This window comes from Lissotriton helveticus, chromosome 10, assembly GCF_964261635.1.
Source record: "Lissotriton helveticus chromosome 10, aLisHel1.1, whole genome shotgun sequence".
In the NCBI taxonomy this organism is placed as follows: domain Eukaryota; kingdom Metazoa; phylum Chordata; class Amphibia; order Caudata; family Salamandridae; genus Lissotriton; species Lissotriton helveticus.
Genome location: NC_136071.1, coordinates 407174806 through 407198348, shown reverse-complemented (window position 1 = coordinate 407198348; position 23543 = coordinate 407174806).

Genomic DNA, 23543 nt, shown 5'->3' with positions numbered 1-23543 from the left:
GGCCGTGACTCTCTACTAAGGTGGCGATAGGAGCGACATAAAGATTGAAAAGTGTTGGACTCAGGGACGAGCCCTGCGGCACCCCCTGGTCCAAAGAAATTCGCTCAGAGTAGTGGTCGCCCTGCCTCACTTGGAAGCCTCGGCCAGTGAGAAATGAATAAATCCATTTCAATGCTGCTCCTCTCACCCCTCCTTTGTTCAGACACTGTAGCAAGATGGAATGTGCTACAGTGTCGAATGCAGCACTGAGATCTAATAGAATTAGAGCCATGGTTTGTCCCTCGTCTGCACCCTGTCTGAGGGATTCGGTGGCCCTAAGAAGGGCAGATTCCGTAGAATGACGGGGCCGGAACCCGAATTGGGTAGGGTGAAGAATGTTGCCTTCCTCCACATACTTCATAAGCTGTTTGTTTACCACCTTCTCCGCTACCTTAGAAAAATAAGGCAGCAGAGAGATGGGGCGTAGGTTGTCCAGCTTCTCAAAGCTAATATTAGGCTTCTTGCGGAGGGGAAGCACCACAGCCTGTTTCCAGTCCTCAGGTATAGAACTGGATCGGAAAGAGACATCCAGCACGTGCCTGATATAGGGTTCAAGGGTCTCCAGACTGTCACTCAACCTTTTTGGGGATGCAGGGTCACGGGGGGAACCGGATTTAACAGATCTGCAGATTTTGACTAGCTCTGCCTGTGAGGGGGTGGTGAAGTTGAGAAGCAGATTTTGATCGTCTTCCATCTCTGCTAGGTCTGCAGGCTCTTCCACTGCAGGAGGAATTTCGGGAAAAGCAGAATAAATTTTGGACACTTTATCTCCAAAGTAGCTAGCAATGCGGTTGCAAGCTGCTACTGAGTAATCATCCTCTTGAGTAGAGGTTTTAGGAGTGGCCAAAGATTTATATATACTGAACAGTTCCCTGGCAGAGTTCTCTGCCCCCTGAATTCTGTCTGCATAATATGTGGCTTTCTCTATCCGGATTTTATTATGATAGGTGCGCCTCTTAATGAGATAGGCCTCTTTCGACCGGTCGTCGTAAGCCACTCTCCATTGTCTCTCTGCTCTTTTACATTCCCTTTTGGCGCAGCGCAACGCATCGCTAAACCAGGGAGCAGTTCTATGTCTGTGGGCATTTTTTGTTGGCCGGCCTAATGGGGCTTCGCAGTCCAGAGCAGCAGTGATGCGGTCATTGAGTAATTTGCTAGCTGTTGCCACATCATTGCCTCCTGGGGGCCCACCCTCGATGAGAGCTTTGTTGAACTCTGGCAAGGAGAAATTCGCCCACCTGCGACGGGGGTAATTGAGAGGGGCAGGATCGGTTACTTTATGCTTAGGCACGTGTATAACAAATGGGACATAAAAGTGATCTGTCCAGGGTAGGGGTTCTGGGGAGGCAACCAGGACATCCTCCCAATTGGCAAATATAGGATCTAACAGATGCCCACGGTTATGTGTTGGGAGCTGCCCCTTGAGCTCTAGCTGTAGGGTGTGAAGTTCTTCCCTGAACTCCATCGCTCCTTTATCTTGCGGATCTTCCAGATGTGTGTTTAAGTCACCCAGCAGCAGAAACTTGTCTCTTCTTATTGCTGTTTCAGTGACACACTCTAGAAGGTTACCTTTAAATCTAACCATGGGTCCAGGTTGGCGATAGACAAGCAGACCTTTTATAGTCGTGCTTCCGTCAATAGTTATGGTAAAAAAGCCCGCCTCACAGTTTGCCAAACTAATTGGCTCTAGTTTGCACGCCCAATGTCGTTTAAAGGCGATCGCAATTCCGCCTCCTCTGCCTATCGGTCTGTCCAGGCGCACCATCTGGTAATCCTCTGGTAAGGCCTGTACAATATCTGGCTCGGAGTTGGTGTCGAGCCAGGTTTCTGTGATGAACAGCAGATCGGGGTGTTTATCAATGAGAAGATCGTATACATCATGTTTATGACAGCTCAACGATCTAACATTGATGAGGCCACAAGACAGTGAAAGGTTGCAGATCTTGTTGTCTACTATCGCTGTGCTGAGGCGAAATTGGCAGTGACGACACCCTTCATTCTCCCCTACTCTAACACTATGGAGCCCAGGGGTGCAAATATTTGTAGCACAGCCTAGTAGTATATTCCTGCTCCAGGTGAGTCTACCGGCCGGACCAGGGGTAGGGGCCCTGGGCCGTGTCCGGTCGCGGACGGGCGCAGACGGGCTTGGCTTAGGCGCGGCTTCGGCGCGCATCCGGCGCGCCCGCTGCGCCAGCCCGCTGCGCCGTCTGGCCGGGATGCACATTATATAGTGTGTGAGGAGGGTGGGAGGGCGGCGCGAGTAGAGCGCACCCCCAGCCCTACCTAAGATGGCGCCCGCCGCCGCCAACAGCAATTTACAAAAGACGGCTGAGCGAGGCAGGGATAGGAAAATTCAGCGTGGGAAAGAGGTGTCAGTGTGCCTGTAAAATTCCCCAATTAAAACTTGTATTTAGAACCCCCAAGTGCAATTCGTAAAAACGCGGTATTATCAGCTTAAAAACACACTTTAGACAGTTAAATATGCCAGCAATTGAGTCCAGATAAAAGCGCTCGCAGCCCTAGTGCCTCTCGCTAGGGAGAGCTCAAAAACGGGCAGCGAGGAAGTCCAGTACCAGCTCTAAATAGCCTGGGAGGGCGGGAGGGTGGCGCGAGTAGAGCGCACCCCCAGCCCTACCTAAGATGGCGCCCGCCGCCGCCAACAGCAATTTACAAAAGACGGCTGAGCGAGGCAGGGATAGGAAAATTCAGCGTGGGAAAGAGGTGTCAGTGTGCCTGTAAAATTCCCCAATTAAAACTTGTATTTAGAACCCCCAAGTGCAATTCGTAAAAACGCGGTATTATCAGCTTAAAAACACACTTTAGACAGTTAAATATGCCAGCAATTGAGTCCAGATAAAAGCGCTCGCAGCCCTAGTGCCTCTCGCTAGGGAGAGCTCAAAAACGGGCAGCGAGGAAGTCCAGTACCAGCTCTAAATAGCCTGGGAGGGCGGGAGGGCGGCGCGAGTAGAGCGCACCCCCAGCCCTACCTCTCTCTTCCTCGTGACCTACGTCTTGAACCTCAATATCTGCGTTTTAGGAAGGTGTTAAAGACATATCTCTTTCCCTAGTTCTTATGCCCTCCCCGTGAACTCAGCCTCGGTCCTCAGTTTTACTGTTCTAGGGTTCTCTAGCGCTGGGATACCTCCGGGTGACTATGCGCTTTATAAAAATAAATAATAATAATAATAATAATAATGACTTCCACACAGTCATGTGTGGCAGGATTTGAAGTAACTGATGGTAACAGTGTAGCAGGATTTAGAACGTTGCAGCGTCTGATTTCTATGTGTGGCTGGAACAGTGTCAGTTCATAACCTGTTAAACGTGCAATTGTCAAATGCTGAGTCTGTGTTCGGTTTAAAAGAACTTCCACGGAGTGTGGAACTTGTACTGTCAGGGAGTGTCCTAACACTATGGAATCACTTTGTCTGATAGCTAGGGCTGTGGCTGCAACTGACTTGAGGCATGCAGGCAAAGCCTGGGCTACTGGATCTAATGTGCTCGAAAAATAAGCACAAGGCTTGTACTGTCCTGCTTGCTCTTGTGTGAGAACAGATAATGCAGTACCATCACGTTCTGTGACAAAAAGTGTAAAAGGCTTACTGTAGTTCGGTGTAGCTAGAACAGGTGCTTGGCATAAGGCTTTCTTTAATTCATTAAAACTAAGTGTATGTTCAGATGTCCAAGGGAGGACAGTCGATACGGCTGCCTCCTGTGTCGTTAACTGTATCAGTGGCTTTGCTAGAAATGCATACTGAGGAATCCATTGTCTGCAGTAAGAAGTAAGGCCGATAAAAGCACGTACCTCCTTCTGTGTCTTGGGCTGTGGAAGACTCGCTATTAACTGGATACGATCTGGTGTCAACTGCCTACCCCACTTGGACAGTAAGTGGCCTAAGTAGATCACTTGCTGGACACAGAACTGGAGCTTTGAAGGGGACACCTTGTGCCCCATCTCGGCTAGGAAACACAGAACTGTAAGTGACGCTCGCTCGCAGTCACGTTCAGAACGGGCTGTGATCAGTAGATCATCGACATACTGGAGCAGGGCAGTGTCAGCCGGCATGTGGATGTTGTCTAGTTGTCGTTTAAGTGCTTGACTGTAAATGCTAGGACTTTCTGTGAAACCTTGAGGAGCTCGTGTGAATTTATAGCTCCTTCCATTTAAACAAAAACCGAAAAGGTACTGGCTGTCTGGATGAATCGGGACACTGAAAAATGCATTCTTGAGGTCGATTACAGTAAAAAATGTAGCTTCGGGATCAATAGCTGTCAATAAGGATGAAATATCTGGGACTACTGGATACTGGGGTATGATACATTTATTAAGTTCTCGAAGGTCAATCACTAAGCGATATACTGGAGGTGCATTTGGATCAGTACGTTTCATGACTGGAATGATAAGAGAATTACATACATTGGAGTCAGTTTCTACGACCACTCCTTGAGCAATGAGCTCGTCAATAATTTTGGATAAGGCTGTTACAGCCTCAGGTGGCAATCTGTACTGTCTGATTCGTGGCAGGACAATACCTTGCTTGAGAGTCACACGATGGGGTGTGATTTGCATAAAACCAACATCAGTTGGACCTTGTGCCCATAGATGCTGGGGGACATTCAGTAATCTTGGATCAAAATCACGTAATACATAATGACCTTTATAGTCCCTTAAAAACAAACGAACTCCCTCTGGGGAACAGCAAATAACTGCACCTAATTCTTTTAATGTCTTGATGCCTAACAAATTTTCTGGACACGATTTCGTAAGTAACAAATCAGTAGTTCGGGACAATGGACCTACTTCTAGAGAAACTGGTTTTGAAATCTCGTTTACAATAGGCTTTCCTGAAAATCCAAGGGAAACATTTCTAGAGCCTGAGAGCGGAGCCCCTGGAACCTCGTCATGACTGATAGTAGTCCTACTTGCCCCTGTATCAATCAAAAACTTTCTGTCTTTCCCTAATACTTGACTGTGTACATAGGGACCCTCTTGATCTACAGGTATCTCGATGAGAGGCAAGCCTACCTCCCTCTCTAGGCTGTTTCATGAATACTGTTGATACTCTGGATACTCTGTCTGAGCATACTGGTACATTTGCTGTGTAACATGCTGTGTTGCAGCGATGGGCTGCGGTGCTGGAACTGTCTGTTGTGCATTCTGTGATGACGGTGAAGTCTGTGAAACTTGTTCTTGTCTAGGCGGACGTGGTCTTTCTTTAGTTTTACCAGTGGCTATATTGTGTTTCAGAACTGCACACTCGTTTATAAAATGACCTGGCTGTTTACAATAATTGCATGTCCCTTTAACGGGAGCTGCAGGATGACTGGCTTGATTCGGACCCCTCTTCTGACTGTCCTGTGGAACAGATTGTGCAACTAATACTTTCATTTTCGTATCTTTCATACGTTTCCTTTCGTGTTCTTGCTCTTCTCTGATTCTATTCTGGTGATACTGGAGCATCTGGAGCATTTGTGACGGGGTATTAGCTTGCCAGGTACTTTCGACTTTCAAAACTCGATTTTTAACTTGTGGACTTGAATTCTCGACTAGTTTAGTAACAAAAAGATGAGGGTATGACTCACTACCTGTCTTCAAACCACTGTTAATTATAAAACATTTTTCGAATCTAGAATAAAAATCACTAGTATCTTCATCCTGTTTCTGTTTGCATGCTGAGATTGCATCCCAATCTTCCTTTTTCGTGGCTAATAATCTTGGCAAAACCTGAATCAATAACTCAGGTAATTCTTTACATTTGTCCCCAAGACCGGTACCTGGTACACGTGCATTATCTTCAGCTTCTAGAGCTGTCCAATCTATCTTTTTCTCTCCCACCTCCCATTCTTTTTCCTTGAGTTTTTCATATACCCCTGCGGGCAACAGGACCTTTAACATTTTAATGATATCTGGATACGTGTATTCTCCCATACGGAGCATGTCTTTTAATTCTCGATGGAACCCTGCTGGATCTTTGTCGTGATAGGGAATTAATTTCTTCATCTCTAAGAGTTCCATCTTGGTAATCGGGGTGTAAACAAATACTCGTTCTAGATCGCCACCCGTTCCTCTAACTGGGTGGACTTCTCGTAACGGATGCTGTCTGTCTATATAGAATGGTTTACTTTCTGGAGGTGAGACATGAACAAAATGCGGATTCAGAAACGTTCGGTATTTGTGGCGCTGTTCTAGAATGACACTAATTAAATCTGTACCTAAACCTTTCCATTCATACTGGAGTAACTCGTTCAGAACATCATGTAACGGACCTGGATCAGAATGCTGACCCTCATACAGTGTAATGAGATGCTGGATCATATACATACCCGCCAGTCGCTGCTCGGCTGGGGGCAGTTTCAGAAACATTTGTGCCACTATTTCGTCTGGAAAAGTGGTAGAATCAGTAATCCATCGGACTGCTGATCGGGCTAGTTCTTGTTCATGCATAGTACTAAGTTCACTATAACCGATTCGTGATTTCAGAATGTGATCGGTAGCTTGAAATACTTGTTCGAGGGAACACTGTTGTGGTACTGGAGAAGGAAAAGCTTTCTTGTAGTCTAGACGTGAATGTCGGTCGGAAAGTCTAATTTTACCTACATACGCTATTCTGGAAGGATTCTCGTCGTCTACCTCTTCAGTAGAAGAGTCGTTTTCTTTCTCGCTTACTTGTGCTGCTTTGCGTTTGTCGTGAAACCTTATTATTTCCTTACGAATTTTCTTGTACATACTTTCTATACTACTGAGTGTCTTGTGTCTACCCTCGGCTATATTATCACTCCACCTTGTCAGGACTTTCATTTCGGTCGGATCTTTAGTCGGACAATCTTGTTCCCTTATTAAACAATTAATTAAAAACTTTAATAGCATGAGCTGGGTCTCAGCTTTCCTTAGAGACATGATTTCGCCAATACTTTCTGGATCGTCTCCTGTACGGATGAAACGATACATTCTGTCTAGATCTTCTTTCATATTCGGTAGGGTGTCCAAATACTCGGTCACCCGTCTTACACGCAATGAATATATAACCATATTATCATCGCCTGGGACTGGATCATAACGGCATTCGGTAAGAGCTCGCTTGATATCTGCAACGGACTGATATTTGGGCGTACGCTGTAACGCACGTTCATGTAACTCGACTAATGTTACACGTTTGTGTGGCGGCGGGGTACCAGGAGGACCTCCCCCCGCGGCTCCTAAACTGGAATCGTCGACTGATACTCTTCGTGCTGGCAGAGTGACTGATGTAGCGGGTACTTGTACTGTAGGCTGGACCGGGGGTACCGTAACAGGTGCTGTAACAGGTGCCCCGGTGGCTGGAGGAACAGGAATTACATTATTTACAGGAGCTGGCGGAACAGGATTTGCATATTCTGGGACTGTGTCGTCCAAATAGGACGAGAGAAAAATGTCAGCTGCGGTCGGTTTGTGACGTAGCTTAATCGGAACTAATGGCGGCGGAAAATTACATGGTGCTTCCGGGGTTGCTTTTGGCAAGCCCTCGGCAAGAAGAGGATACATACCCTTAATCAGGGCATTTCTCTGTCTGTCTGACTGTTTGGCTTTAACGCGTTCACCTATTTCGATTAATTCCCTTTCTTGGGCTCTTTCTGAGGATTCTCTACTTAATTCTGACTTTCTGATTTCTTTTTCGGTTCTTTTATGAGATTCTTTGCGCCATAACTCGATGGCATCTTTCTGGGACTGTCTGGCTTTCTTTTTCCATAATGCTTCTTCTACTCGCATGATGCACTCGGCATCCCATGTGCCTGATACAGGCCATCTATATTTCTCTTCTAATTCCTTGGTGTAATCCACCCATAAGTCTAGATATAATATGGCACTTATGCCATGTTTATGATACATAAAATGACCTGGACTGTCCCTAGGCGGGACAGGAACTGCTTCCTCGAGCAGACCTTTTCTAGTTTTTAACTGACGTAACTTAGAGAACAGAGGCATGACTAGACTGGAGTCTAGAAACAATACAATACACAATAAACACAATAATTAAAAACAAATCATTCATACCACGACATTGAAAACACATGGAACAACATTTAAAAATAACAATTCGGACAGAATACTACCTGAAATACTGAAAACAGAACACATGGATTTCTCGAGAACAGAACTTACTAGAACAGACTAGATGCACTGCTAAAACAGTACGAAACTTACCGGTCTCATAAAGAGACACGTCAGGACCCGCATCCACCTAGGTGGACACTTCGTGTTGGATCTGTGTACCCAAACCCACGGACCAGAGACAAATTAATTGACCCTGTCTAGATACTACCCCAGCAACGGTACTCACCGGGCAGCAAGAACGGAAGGCCTCGGACTGGACTGGACTGCTACGACGACGGACGGACGAACTTCGGACTTCAGTTACAGGTGGGCCTCCGGATACCTCGGACCTTGGACTCTCGGCTTGGGCTCTGGTCGGGACTCGCCGCGTTCCTCCACCGCCTCGTCTGGATGCTGGACCGCAACCTCCGTCTCCTCCGTGGGCCTGAGGGATACTTGAAGCAGAAATATCTGCACGTGCACGGTATGGTTCCGTCACGGCTGCAGAGGATCAGGGGGCCTGCGTGGCTTCTCCGGCGCGTGGGGAAAGGGCAAGTCCCTGTTCGGGCGCCATTATGTGGTAAATAAATAATTAATTACCGGTTCTATTTTTGACTGGATACAATATAAACAGATAGCTCAATAAATAAGAGTCAAGATACGAGGTAGATGGAGTATACAGGCTTTAATTAAGCATAAAAGGACAGGAACAGGACAGCCTGTACGGGAATAGGATGGCAGGGCCCGGCAGCTGCCGGGGCAGGATCTGGGAATGGCTAGCAAACTTTAATAACAGTGCACAATATATATAGTTAAACAAATACATTGTATCCAGTACAGTAGGTGTAGCAGTAGGCGGAGTTTGTAGCAGTCGCGAAAGATAAGGCATAAAGTGGGTGTAACAAGAGGTGTGTACAGGGCGTATACATAGACATGTGATGCAAACGTAACAGAATATTTCATAAATGGGGCGGAAACATGGAGGGGGCTACCTGAGCAGCTGGGACCTCTAACCTAGTGGTGCGCGCAAACTGACAATGACGTGTTACCAGGGAGAACTGGGGCTATGACTTCTGCGCTAGAAGAGGAGACGAAAGTCTGGAGTGTCAGAGCGACATGTACCTAAAGCCTATCTAGTATCTCGTGTTTAGAGACCATGTTGATAGAATCCAAAAGTTATCAGGGCAAAGGCTAACAGACATTAAGACTGGGGCATGCATAATTCTACATGTAGTGTGTGTGCGAGGAATATTCTATGAATATTAATACAGTATTTCTCTTACATGGAGACATAAAGGCTAGACCATGACGGAAACTATTGATGCGATTCAGTAGCTTAGGAATGCAGAGAAGGAGGGCTGGACTGATAACTAGAAACATAACATACTCTTGGCAGACTGGGAGGCAGAGCCAGGCCGAGCCGGGCACTGCGAGGCATGAAAGTAAGCTAAGGGTCAGGGATACAGGTGGGGGCTGTATCGCTCCTCGGAGAGGGTTCAGGAGACAGGAGCTGAATCTGAGTCCGGGCCCTTTTGAGGCCTAGAAACGGGGACAATTCAATGAATTAACGTGCACACTGAAAAACGTGGCAACGTAGGATTACATAGGCCTGATATTCGTTGTATTCACGAGGACTGGAAACTGACATACTAGAGATGGACACAACTGTAATTGCGTCTTTAATCGATCAGAAGGGAATACATGCATATCGATCATGCACATATAACATAAGATGGGGAACACGTAGGCACATACAACATGGCAAAATTTACTTTTCCACAAGGAGGGTGAATTGGGTGGGCCCATAGAAAAAAATGGGAAGCGGTGACTGCATTGTTGTGAACTTTAAACATCCCCAACATGTGGCCACCGCTCTCTTAAGAGCTTCGTCATTGATATATAACGAGAGCAGTATTTGTGTCCGACCTTTGGGGTACTTCTATGCTCATCTCTGCCATAACTCCCCCCAACAAAGGCTGTTTAGCCCAGTGGTGAAACTCAGACCCAGGTCATGGACAACCGCTTTCAGTATAATATTGCTAACCCGAGGGGATGTGGAAACATAACCAACACACAGAATAGTCTTAATTTCATGTGCCAACCTAAGCTTGGGTTTAACATCAACACACAGAACAGGTACGACCTTTTATCTGGCCTGGATATGTGTGACTGACATGAGATCCCTGTGGGTCAGGGCATCCAAATCTCAGATGAATTGGTACCCATTTTAAACTCACAGGATAAAAACTGTGGTAGCAATGTTATCTCGTGGAATATTGCGGGGTTGGCTGCAAAAATGGCAGACATAAATTGGGTCAACTACATTAAGCAATTTAAGGTTATCTGCCTACAAGAGACATGGCTGGTCGAATGTGATCTTTTTCTAGAAGGGTACAAGGCCTACTATGTCCCGGCCACACCATCATTAAGAGGCAGACCTAAGGGTGGACTGGTGATTTTTGTTTCTATTCTTGTTACTTGTAAAATCAGTAGAATTGATGCAAATGATCCTGGTATGATGGGCCTGGTTTTACATGGGGAACATTGCCGAGTATGTCTAGTGAACTTTTATAATGCTGTCAATGTCACCCCAGTATCTAACTCCGTATCTGTCCTGCATGCTTTTCTCACTTCCTCTCTAAAGGATTTTAATCATAACCTTATGATTATGGGGGATTTCAATGTCCACTTGTGTGGAGACCCTCTACACAAATGCATAAATGATTTAAGATGTGAGCGTATGGAGGGACTCCACTTGGGTCACGCAATGGCTGGGGAATTATGCAATGCTCTCCTAGATAACCTGGACCTCTCCCTGGCCATGACACTCAGGCATCCATTTAAATGTTTTGATACTCCCACTTTCAAGGGGCATGGGAGGGGCACCTTTATTGATCACATGCTATTGTCAACGATACTGCTGCCTTTTCTGGATTCGTTTGATATTGTCCCAAGCGAATTCAGTGACCATAATCCTTTAACAATCCATTTGAAGGGACCTTGGTTTACTAAGGAAAGACAGATATGTAACTTCGGGAGGCTGGGTACCACAGATAGGAGGGGACGACTCAACTGGTCAATGGTGACTCCAGAATTATTGTACAAAAACATTGTAGATACATGTACTGAGGATATCGTGAACTGCACTCAGGTGGGGGCAGACCCACGACGGGTTCTCACTGCTTATCAAAATCTGTCGGAGAAGGTGTCAGAACTGATGTTGGTTCCATCAAAGACGAGTGTGGAAAAACGTGGGCCAAGATGGTTCAATCATGATTGCTCTAAAGCTGCTCGTAACCTCAGGTTAGCACTGGCAGCAATTCCGAGAGTGCAGGATAATGTCAAATTGTGTCGCAGAGAATATAAGTCCATTCTTAAATCTCATAAGGAGTCATTAAGAGTAGAAGCGTGGAACGAGTTACTTGACCCCTCTACCTTAAAATCAAGCACCAGGTTTTGGACAATAATAAAAAAAAAACATTCCTGGCAGAAGACCCGGGTAATGGTCTGGACTGCTGCATTACCAAGGAAGAGTGGGAACTGCACTTTAAACAATTGTACTCTTCTGGGTTACCCGTAACAACTGAGAAATTGCTTGATGCTAGGGGAGGTGCTATTAGGTTTACTAATGGAGAAGTTATGGAGGCCATTGAAGGGCTTACTGCTAGAAAAGCCCCAGGGCCTGATGGGATCCCCCCAGACCTGTATAAGTCTGACCCACACTTCTGGGCGCCCATCCTGGCTGCAGTATTTAATGCAGCTGCCAAAGTGGGCTGTCCTATCTCCTGGGGACTATCAACGATTGTTCCCGTATTTAAAAAAGGAGATAAGGGCAGTCCACATTGCTACCGGCCAATTTCCTTAATTGACTCCATGGTCAAAATTATGGGGAGAATTCTACTACAGAGAATTACATGCTGGGCGACTGAAAATAACATCATTTCGATCTCTCAGTATGGTTTCTGTGGGGGGCGCTCCACCATAACTCAGTGCCTTAACCTCTTCCTTGTATTGAGCAAATATACCATCATACAGAGGGGAACTGTACATCTTGCCTTCATGGACCTTTCTTCAGCCTTCGACTGTGTTAACAGGGGGGGGCTCTGGAGGTCCATGAGGGAGAAAGGTGTGGACACAGGGATAGTCGACTTCCTGGTGGACATGCACAGTAATACCAGTGCTAATGTCAGATATTCTGTAAATGGGGACACCACTCGTAATTTTGACATTAAGAAGGGAGTGCGTCAGGGTTGTATTCTTGCCCCCTTCCTTTTTAATTTGTATATTAACGATTTAGATGATTACCTACAGAAAGTACAGGCAGACTGCCCTAGAGTTGGCAGGCGGGGTATTCCAGTTCTTTTATACGCAGATGATGCGGTTTTAATCTCAAGAACGGAGAAAGGACTCCAGGCGCTTTTAAATGCTTTTAATACTTTTATGTCTGACCGTAATCTATTGGTCAACAATTCCAAATCATACATTATGCATGTTGGCCATAAACCTAAAAAAAAAATTATTTTTAAATTGGATGATGTCCCAATACCAGTCACAGAAACATTCTCATATCTTGGTGTCTTGTTTGATACCAAGCTTAGCTGGGGTCCCCACCTGGCTAAAAAGAAAGGTGAACTGGTAAGGGCTAATGCTTCTGTTTTTAACTTTGCGACAAAATTGGGTAAGAAGCCAACCAACGCAATGATTAAGCTTTATAATGCCAAATCTGTTGCTACAGCTGCTTATGGTAGTGAACTTTGGGGATATGTGGCTGGAGAACAGTTGCAGGTTGTTGAAAACAATTTCCTAAAACGTTTACTTTGTGTCCCCTCCAGTACACCCAACATGGCAGTACATGAAGAACTGGGAATTCAGTATCTAAGTGATATTTTTTCCTTAAGGCCCTTAACTTGTTAAGTGAAACTGTGGATAAATCAGGACATACCTCTAACCCATTTGATTGTAAGAGATCTTATATCTCAGGACAAACACATGTGTGTCCCCTGGTTAAAATATCTGAAAACCTGCTTTTCCAGGCTAGGTCGTCTGAAATTGTTCGAAAATCCTAGCGGAATTGTAAAGGGGGATATAACAGCAATCAAACAAGCCTTCTATAAGGACAAGTTGGCTCAAAGGGAAAGTGAGCAGCTTATGAAACCAAGAATTAGGAAATATGTGATGTTAAAAACTTGTGAAAGCATGGAGCCATACCTAATGAGTAGTTTCACCTCTCATGAGAAATTCTTGTTGACTAGGTTTAGATTTGACATCTTCCATCATCTTTTAATTCGACCGAAGTCGGACATTTTTAATAAGGTTACAGCACCCTGTGGCTGCGACGGGAAGTCTCCTCAGGACATGCTGCATTTTATGTTTTTATGTAGGTTTTATGAATATCCCGGCAAACGTTATCTTGTTGAACTTTTAAGGAAACTTAATTTTAACCAAATCAAACCTGCCTTTTTCTATTTACAGCTTTTGTACAGTGATAGTGTCTTACAGGTTATAGAATTTTTAAAATTAACCGTCAAATTAAGGAATTGCTTAGACCAGTGATGATGTATTTACCATCTGCACCTTACTATGTATCTGGAACAATTAATTGTCAATGGGCCACATGTAATATGATTCTTGTATGTGACTATGAATTATTGCAGCTTATGAAACCAAGAATTAGGAAATATGTGATGTTAAAAACTTGTGAAAGCATGGAGCCATACCTAATGAGTAGTTTCACCTCTCATGAGAAATTCTTGTTGACTAGGTTTAGATTTGACATCTTCCATCATCTTTTAATTCGACCGAAGTCAGACATTTTTAATAAGGTTACAGCACCCTGTGGCTGCGACGGGAAGTCTCCTCAGGACATGCTGCATTTTATGTTTTTATGTAGGTTTTATGAATATCCCGGCAAACGTTATCTTGTTGAACTTTTAAGGAAACTTAATTTTAACCAAATCAAACCTGCCTTTTTCTATTTACAGCTTTTGTACAGTGATAGTGTCTTACAGGTTATAGAATTTTTAAAATTAACCGTCAAATTAAGGAATTGCTTAGACCAGTGATGATGTATTTACCATCTGCACTTTACTATGTATCTGGAACAATTAATTGTCAATGGGCCACATGTAATATGATTCTTGTATGTGACTATGAATTATTGTAATTTTATGAATAATGTTTTTAATTGTATTGTATACATGTGTACTTTTATGGTGTGAAATATAACCGAATAAAGTCTCTATTGAATTGAATTGAGCTTCGGTGCAAAAGCTGCTCGGGGCTGGAGCTTCTGAAACTCCAATGCACAGCTTCGAGGGAGCCTTGGATGCTGCATGGTCAGCGCTTTGCAGTTTTTCCAAGATGGCCAGCCTCACGCTTCAGGTCGCCTCCACGGGTCTCAGCTCTGCATAGACTGTGGATCGGGCTGTTGGAAGGCAGGAACGCTGGCTCTTGTTGATCTCTGTCGCTCGAGTTCCGGCGGGAACTGCAACAAAGCAAACGTCGAGGTGCTGGATGGTGCCTGTTTGCACAGGGTGGTCACTCCTTGACCACAAGGGAGATTCTTCAGTCTTCCACGTCGAGTGGGATGTTAAAGGGTCCAGAGTTTCATTTCATAAGTTTCAGTCAGGATAATCTGATGTGCATCTGCACAGCTCCTACCTTTAGTCCAAATCAAGGGGCTGTATTACCTGCTAGGTCCCTCCCATGGGTGGGACGCAGGAAGGGGGTAGTTACAACCCTTTGCCTTTGTCCAGTTTTGCGCCAGGACTGGGGCTGGATGGCTCCAGAACTGGTTTGACTTGAATCTGCCTGGGGACACCTTGTGCGCCCCAGGCAGTGTCTAGTTTCTTTCAACCCTCCCTGCTACAATCCACTATCTCCTGTCTGGGGTGGTGTGATACCTCCCTGTGACAGGAATTCCTCTGTCCAGGCGTCCTCTGCCAAGTTTTGGTCAGCAGCAGGAGGCCAGACGCGTGTCTGTGGCAGCAGCATCCATTTTGTGATGCTGGGGCTCTGGTTAGAATTAACCGCGTTTTCAGTAAAGTAACATGTCTTCTCCCTCTAGAAGGGTGGAATGCTACCCCCGTTGCCAGGACTGGCGAGGGGGTAGTATTCCAAAGTGTATGACATCAAACAAGACATGTTTTGATAAAGCCAAACCAAAGTTAGCATTAACCGCAAGGATTATAATGCATATGGTATGGCAGTATCACTAGAACAGCTATAAGGAAATGGTTCCGAAAGCTGCAGACAGGCTCAGCTCATGCTAGAGCACCATCTCACATAAAACCAAGAACTCTGCCACCAGGATTGTTAAGGCCTGACATAGGAGGGACTTATACGTATATATGTGTCCAGATATAGGTTTAGATATAGGTATACTATATCTAAGCAAGGGGTGATTACACCACCTTGCCCCAGCTGAGTGATCAGCCAGTTGTGTCGATTTAAGTACCAGCCAGGGGTGGCCTTGGATGCACCTATGCCCTGGGCACTTATAGTGCAATGTACAGGGGCTGACAAGGTGTCCAGTACCAAATTGGTGGTGTACCTAAAGTACATGTCTAAGAATTTAGAGAGAAAACAGCAGGCTGTGGGTCTGATTAGCAGGCCCACAGCCACATTAAGTCGAAAACCAGTAAAGCAAAAAGCAAAAACTTGGGGTGACCATAGGATAGCAGACCCTTCTCTCCTACGTCTGGGCATACCCTTCCCACATAGGGTGAACAGCAAAACACACAAGATGATGGACGAAATGTTGCAAAATGGCAAAACATTCACCCCCAGTCACAGATCTGGGTTTAATCCATTGTTACTTTGCTCACCAAGTCACCACAGTTCAGACATGGCCATATGCAAATCAGCCTTGACCCTGTGCCTCATGGGAACAGTCTAGCCTGAACTGCCAAGCCATGTCTTTCCTGGACCGGAATCAAGCATCCTAGGACTGGTATCTAGCTATTAGCCATCTTCAGCCAGGATAGCTTGACTCCAGTGGCCTAGTGAGCACGGGACCCACGTCTGGGCATACACTTCCCACATAGGGTGAACAGCAAAACACACAAGATGATGGACAAAATGTTGCACAATGGCAAAACATTCACCCCCAGTCACAGATCTGAGTTTAATCCATCGTTACTTTGCTCACCAAGCCACCTGAGTTCAGAAATGGCCATATGCAAATCAGTCTTGACCCTGTGCCTCATGGGAACAGTCCAGACTGAACTGCCAAGCCATTTCTTTCCTGGACAGGAATCCAGCATCCAAGGACCGGTTTCTGTCTATCAGCCGTCTTCAGCCAGGATAGCTTGAAACCAGTCTCCTAGTGAGCACGTAACCCACGTCTGGGCATACCCTTCCCACATAGGGTGAACAGCAAAACACACAAGATGATGGACGAAATGTTGCAAAATGGCAAAACATTCACCCCCAGTCACAGATCTGGTTTAATCCATCGTTACTTTGCTCACCAAGCCACCACAGTTCAGACATGGCCATATGCAAATCAGCCTTGACCCTGTGCCTCATGGGAACAGTCTAGCCTGAACTGCCAAGCCATGTCTTTCCTGGACCGGAATCAAGCATCCTAGGACTGGTATCTAGCTATTAGCCATCTTCAGCCAGGATAGCTTGACTCCAGTGGCCTAGTGAGCACGGGACCCACGTCTGGTCATACACTTCCCACATAGGGTGAACAGCAAAACACACAAGATGATGGACAAAATGTTGCACAATGGCAAAACATTCACCCCCAGTCACAGATCTGAGTTTAATCCATCGTTACTTTGCTCACCAAGCCACCTGAGTTCAGAAATGGCCATATGCAAATCAGTCTTGATCCTGTGCCTCATGGGAACAGTCCAGACGGAACTGCCAAGCCATTTCTTTCCTGGACAGGAATCCAGCATCCAAGGACCGGTTTCTGTCTATCAGCCGTCTTCAGCCAGGATAGCTTGAAACCAGTCTCCTAGTGAGCACGTGACCCACCTCTGGGCATACCCTTCCCACATAGGGTGAACAGCAAAACACAAAAGATGATGGACGGAATGTTGCACAATGGCAAAACATTCACCCCCAGTCACAGATCTGGGTTTAATCCATTGTTATTTTGCTCACCAAGCCACCCCAGTTCAGACATGGCCATAAGCAAATCAGTCTTGACCCTGTACCTCATTGGAACAGTCCAGCCTGAAGTGCCAAGCCATGTCTTTCCTGGACCGCAATCAAGAATCATAGGACCGGTTTATGGCTATCAGCCATCTTCAGCCAGGATAGCTTGACTCCAGTAGCCTAGTGAGCACGGGACCCACGCCTGGGCATACCCTTCCCACATAAGGTGAACAGCAAAACACACAAGATGATGGACGGAATGTTGCACAATGGCAACACATTCACCCCCAGTCACAGATCTGGGTTTAATCCATCTTTATTTTGCTTACCAAGCCACCCCAGTTCAGACATGGCCATATGCAAATCAGTCTTGACCCCGTGCCTCATGGGAACAGTCCAGCCTATACTGCCAAGCCATGTCTTTCCTGGACCGGAATCAAGCATCCTAGTACCGGTTTCTGGCTATCAGCCGTCTTCAGCCAGATAGCTTGATTCCAGTGGCCTAGTGAGCACGGGACCCACGTCTGGGCATACCCTTCCCACATAGGGTGAACAGCAAAACACACAAGATGATGGACGGAATGTTGCACAATGGCAAAACATTCACCCCCAGTCACAGATCTGAGTTTAATCCATCTTTATTTTGCTCACCAAGCCACCCCAGTTCAGATATGGACATATGCAAATCAGTCTTGTCCCTGTGCCTCATGGGAACAGTCCAGCCTGAACTGCCAAGCCATGTCTTTCCTGGACCAGAATCAAGCATCCTAGGACCGGTTTCTGGCTATCAGCCATCTTCAGCCAGGATAGATTGACTCCAGTGGCCTAGTGAGCTGGGGACCCACGTCTGGGTATACCCTTTCCACATAGGGTGAACAGCAAAACACACAAAATGATGGATGGAATGTTGCACAATGGCAAAACATTCACCCCCAGTCACAGATCTGGGTTTAATCCATTGTCATTTTGCTCACCAAGGAACCCCAGTTCAGACATGTTCATATGCAAATCAGTCTTGACCCTGTGCCTCATGGGAACAGTTCAGCCTGAACTGCCAAGCTATAGCATTCCTGGGCCAGAATCAAGCACCCTAGGACCAGTTTCTGGCTATCAGCCATCTTCAGCCCGGATAGCTTGACTCCAGTGGCCTAGTGAGCACGGGACCCAGGTCTGAGCATACCCTTCCCACATATGGTGAACAGCAAAACACACAAGATGATGGACGGAATGTTGCACAATGGTAAAACATTCACCCCCAGTCACATTTCTGGGTTTAATCCATCGTTATTTTGCCTACCAAGCCACCCCAGTTCAGACATGGCCATATGCAAATCAGTCTTGATGCTGTGACTCATGGGAACAGTCCAGCCTGAACTGCAAGCCATGTCTTTCCTGGACGGGAATCAAGCATTCTAGGACTGGTTTCTGGCCATCAGCCATCTTCCACCAGGATAGCTTGACTCCAGTGGCCTAGTGAGCACGGGACCCACGTCTGGACATACCCTTCCCACACAGGGTGAACAGCAAAACACACAATATGATGGACGGAAAGTTGAACTATTGCAAAACATTCACCCCCAGTCACAGATCTGGGTTTAATCCATCGTTATTTTGCCTACCAAGCCACCCCAGTTCAGACATGGCCATATGCAAATCAGTCTTGATGCTGTGACTCATGGGAACAGTCCAGCCTATACTGCCAAGCCATGTCTTTCCTGGACCGGAATCAAGCATCCTAGGACCGGTTTCTGGCTATCAGCCGTCTTCAGCCAGGATAGCTTGATTCCACTTGCCTAGTGAGCACGGGACCCACGTCTGGGCATACCCTTCCCACATAGGGTGAACAGCAAAACACACAAGATGATGGACGGAATGTTGCACAATGGCAAAACATTCACCCCCAGTCACAGATCTGGGTTTAATGTGGGTTTAGTGTAGTTCCTATTATCCCAATAGGCTCTGCGCATTGGAATAATATCTTCAATAGTATAGACCTAGGGCAGAGGTTAACTAGGTCTTCTACCGACGATATTAGACTTAAAGTTTTGTGTTTGCCTGCTAGCTCAGAGTTCACTAGAAACTTTCTCGAATAGGCAAGGAGGATCTGAACCTCCCTGGATAGACAAGAAGGGATTTAGTTTCTGACAACCATAGAACATGACAACTTTGCTCTCCCCTAATCAAGAGTGTATCTCTAGAGTCGTGTGAAAACAAAAGACAACTTATTTTACTCAGTCAGTTCAGTGCATTCTTAGTTTCACCAGATTGTAGAGAAAGGAAGAGATGGGCGTGTTCAATAAAAGATGTTATTTATTGATCAGTCTCTTTTCTCGTACAAGAGAAATGGATCGCTATTATTGCAATACTTATAGTTAAGTAAAGTGCATACAGTAAAGACAGAATTATAAAATAATACTGTAAAAGCATTGATATGGTTTCTAAGCCATATGATATTTAAAATGGATAAAATATATACATACATTGACTAATCGTACTCAACTGGTGCTTCTAACCACGCCTACCCCAGTGTACCTGACCTAAGCCTAATACGTGGGCGGGAGTAGATAAGTAGCAGTTTAAGTAAAGTTTGTTTTGCCAAGGGACTGACTCAAGAAATCTCTGCAAGGGGTTATTCAGTTCTGTACCTGGGATCTAGAAGGTTTGAGGGCTGGTATCTCTTATCCCAGGTCTTGATATTCCAGCTGCCTTCGAGGGCTGCTTGGAAGCGCCGGAGCTGGATTTTTCGGCAGGAGAAAAGCAGCGTCTCTCTCTCTCTCTCAGCGCGTCAGGAAGGAGGGGCAGCGTCTGTGGGCTTCGCTCTCAGCTGGGCTCCTCGGCAAGTCTCGCTGCTCCTATCTCGTCACCACCGCGTGTGTTTGCTTAAGGCAATGTCGGTAATATTTATACCTGAAAGGTGCCGAGATTGACGTAAGGATGGACATAAATACGTCAATAAGGATGTCATACGAACTGATCGTTAGCACATTCTTTACTGAAGTTCTCGGTGAAATCAAAACAATGGCTGCGGGGATTTCCCAGGTCGCTGTAGGTTTGATTTGTTTTGAGAACTCCGTATGCCTATCAGGGGGCTGGAGGAATATCGCTTGCCTAATTAGATGGCATGCGTTATGACTTAATCAGATAACGCGCATCTGTGCCGTGGTGTGGCTTAATCAGATAACGGGTTTTTGCACCGTTGAATGGCTGCTAGTTACTTATTAACCAGACAAGGGTCAGGAATAGGGGGATCGATACAGTACCCATAGGAAATACATCACAGTTATTTTGCTCACCAAGCCACCCCAGTTTAGACATGCCCATAAGCAAATCAGTCTTGACCCTGTACCTCATGGGAACAGTCCAGCCTGAAGTGCCAAGCCATGTCTTTCCTTAACCGGAATCAAGCACCCTAGGATGAATTTCTGGCTATCTGCCGTCTTCAGTCAGGATAGCTTGATTCCAGTGGCCTAGTGAGCATGGGACCAACGTCTGGGCATACCCTTCCCACATAGGGTTCACAGCAAAACACACAAAATGATGGATGGAATGTTGCACAATGGCAAAACATACACCCCAGTCACAGATCTGGATGTAATCCATCGTTATTTTGCTCACCAAGCCACCCCAGTTCAGACATGGCCATATGCAAATCAGTCTTGACCTGTGCCTCATGGGAACAGTCCAGCCTGAACAGCCAAGCCATGTCTTTCCTGGATCAAAATCAAGCATCCTAGGACAGGTTTCTGGCTATCAGCCATCTTCATCCAGGATAGCTTGTCTCCAGTGTCCTAGTGAGCACAGGACCCACGTCTGGGTATACCCTTCCCACATAGGGTGAACAGCAAAACACACAAGATGATGGACGGAATGTTGCACAATGGCAAAACATTCACCCCCAGTCACAGATCTGGGTTTAATCTATCGTTAATTTGCTCACCAAGCCACCCCAGTTCAGACATGGCCATATGCAAACCAGTCTTGACCCTGTGCCTCATTGGAACAGTCCAGCCTGAACTGCCAAGCCATGTCTTTCCTGGACCGGAATCAAGCATCCTAGTACCGGTTTCTGGCTATCAGCCGTCTTCAGCCAGATAGCTTGATTCCAGTGGCCTAGTGAGCACGGGACCCACGTCTGGGCATACCCTTCCCACATAGGGTGAACAGCAAAACACACAAGATATTGGACGGAATGTTGCACAATGGCAAAACATTCACCCCCAGTCACAGATCTGAGTTTAATCCATCTTTATTTTGCTCACCAAGCCACCCCAGTTCAGATATGGACATATGCAAATCAGTCTTGGCCCTGTGCCTCATGGGAACAGTCCAGCCTGAACTGCCAAGCCATGTCTTTCCTGGACCAGAATCAAGCTTCCTAGGACCGGTTTCTGGCTATCAGCCATCTTCAGCCAGGATAGATTGACTCCAGTGGCCTAGTGAGCTGGGGACCCACGTCTGGGTATACCCTTCCCACATAGGGTGAACAGCAAAACACACAAAATGATGGATGGAATGTTGCACAATGGCAAAACATTCACCCCCAGTCACAGATCTGGGTTTAATCCATTGTCATTTTGCTCACCAAGGAACCCAGGTTCAGACATGTTCATATGCAAATCAGTCTTGACCCTGTGCCTCATGGGAACAGTTCAGCCTGAACTGCCAAGCCATAGCTTTCCTGGGCCAGAATCAAGCACCCTAGGACCAGTTTCTGGCTATCAGCCGTCTTCAGCCAGGATAGCTTGACTCCAGTGGCCTAGTGAGCACGGGACCCAGGTCTGAGCATACCCTTCCCACATATGGTGAACAGCAAAATACACAAGATGATGGACGGAATGTTGCACAATGGTAAAACATTCACCCCCAGTCACATTTCTGGGTTTAATCCATCGTTATTTTGCCTACCAAGCCACCCCAGTTCAGACATGGCCATATGCAAATCAGTCTTGATGCTGTGACTCATGGGAACAGTCCAGCCTGAACTGCAAGCCATGTCTTTCCTGGACGGGAATCAAGCATTCTAGGACTGGTTTCTGGCCATCAGCCGCCTTCCGCCAGGATAGCTTGACTCCAGTGGCCTAGTGAGCACGGGACCCACGTCTGGACATACCCTCCCCACACAGGGTGAACAGCAAAACACACAATATGATGGACGAAAAGTTGAACTATTGCAAAACATTCACCCCCGAGTCACAGATCTGGGTTTAATCCATCGTTATTTTGCTTACCAAGCCACCCCAGTTCAGACATGGCCATATGCTAATCAATCTTGACCCTGTGCCTCATGGGAACAGTCCAGCCTATACTGCCAAGCCATGTCTTTCCTGGACCGGAATCAAGCATCCTAGGACCGGTTTCTGGCTATCAGCCGTCTTCAGCCAGGATAGCTTGATTCCACTTGCCTAGTGAGCACGGGACCCACGTCTGGGCATACCCTTCCCACATAGGGTGAACAGCAAAACACACAAGATGATGGACGGAATGTTGCACAATGGCAAAACATTCACCCCAGTCACAGATCTGGGTTTAATGTGGGTTTAGTGTAGTTCCTATTATCCCAATAGGCTCTGCGCATTGGAATAATATCTTCAATAGTATAGACCTAGGGCAGAGGTTAACTAGGTCTTCTACCGACGATATTAGACTTAAAGTTTTGTGTTTGCCAGCTAGCTCAGAGTTCACTAGAAACGTTCTCGAATAGGCAAGGAGGATCTGAACCTCCCTGGATAGACAAGAAGGGATTTAGTTTCTGACAACCATAGAACATGACAACTTTGCTCTCCCCTAATCAAGAGTGTATCTCTAGAGTCGTGTGAAAACAAAAGACAACTTATTTTACTCAGTCAGTTCAGTGCATTCTTAGTTTCACCAGATTGTAGAGAAAGGAAGAGATGGGCATGTTCAATAAAAGATGTTATTTATTGATCAGTCTCTTTTCTCGTACAAGAGAAATGGATCGCTATTATTGCAATACTTATAGTTAAGTAAAGTGAATACAGTAAAGACAGAATTATAAAATAATACTGTAAAAGCATTGATATGGTTTCTAAGCCATATGATATTTAAAATGGATAAAATGTATACATACATAGACTAATCGTACTCAACTGGTGCTTCTAACCACGCCTACCCCAGTGTACCTGACCTAAGCCTAATACGTGGGCGGGAGTAGATAAGTAGCAGTTTAAGTTAAGAGTGTTTTGCCAAGGGACTGACTCAAGAATTCTCTGCAAGGGGTTATTCAGTTCTGTACCTGGGATCTAGAAGGTTTGAGGGCTGGTATCTCTTATCCCAGGTCTTGATATTCCAGCTGCCTGCGAGG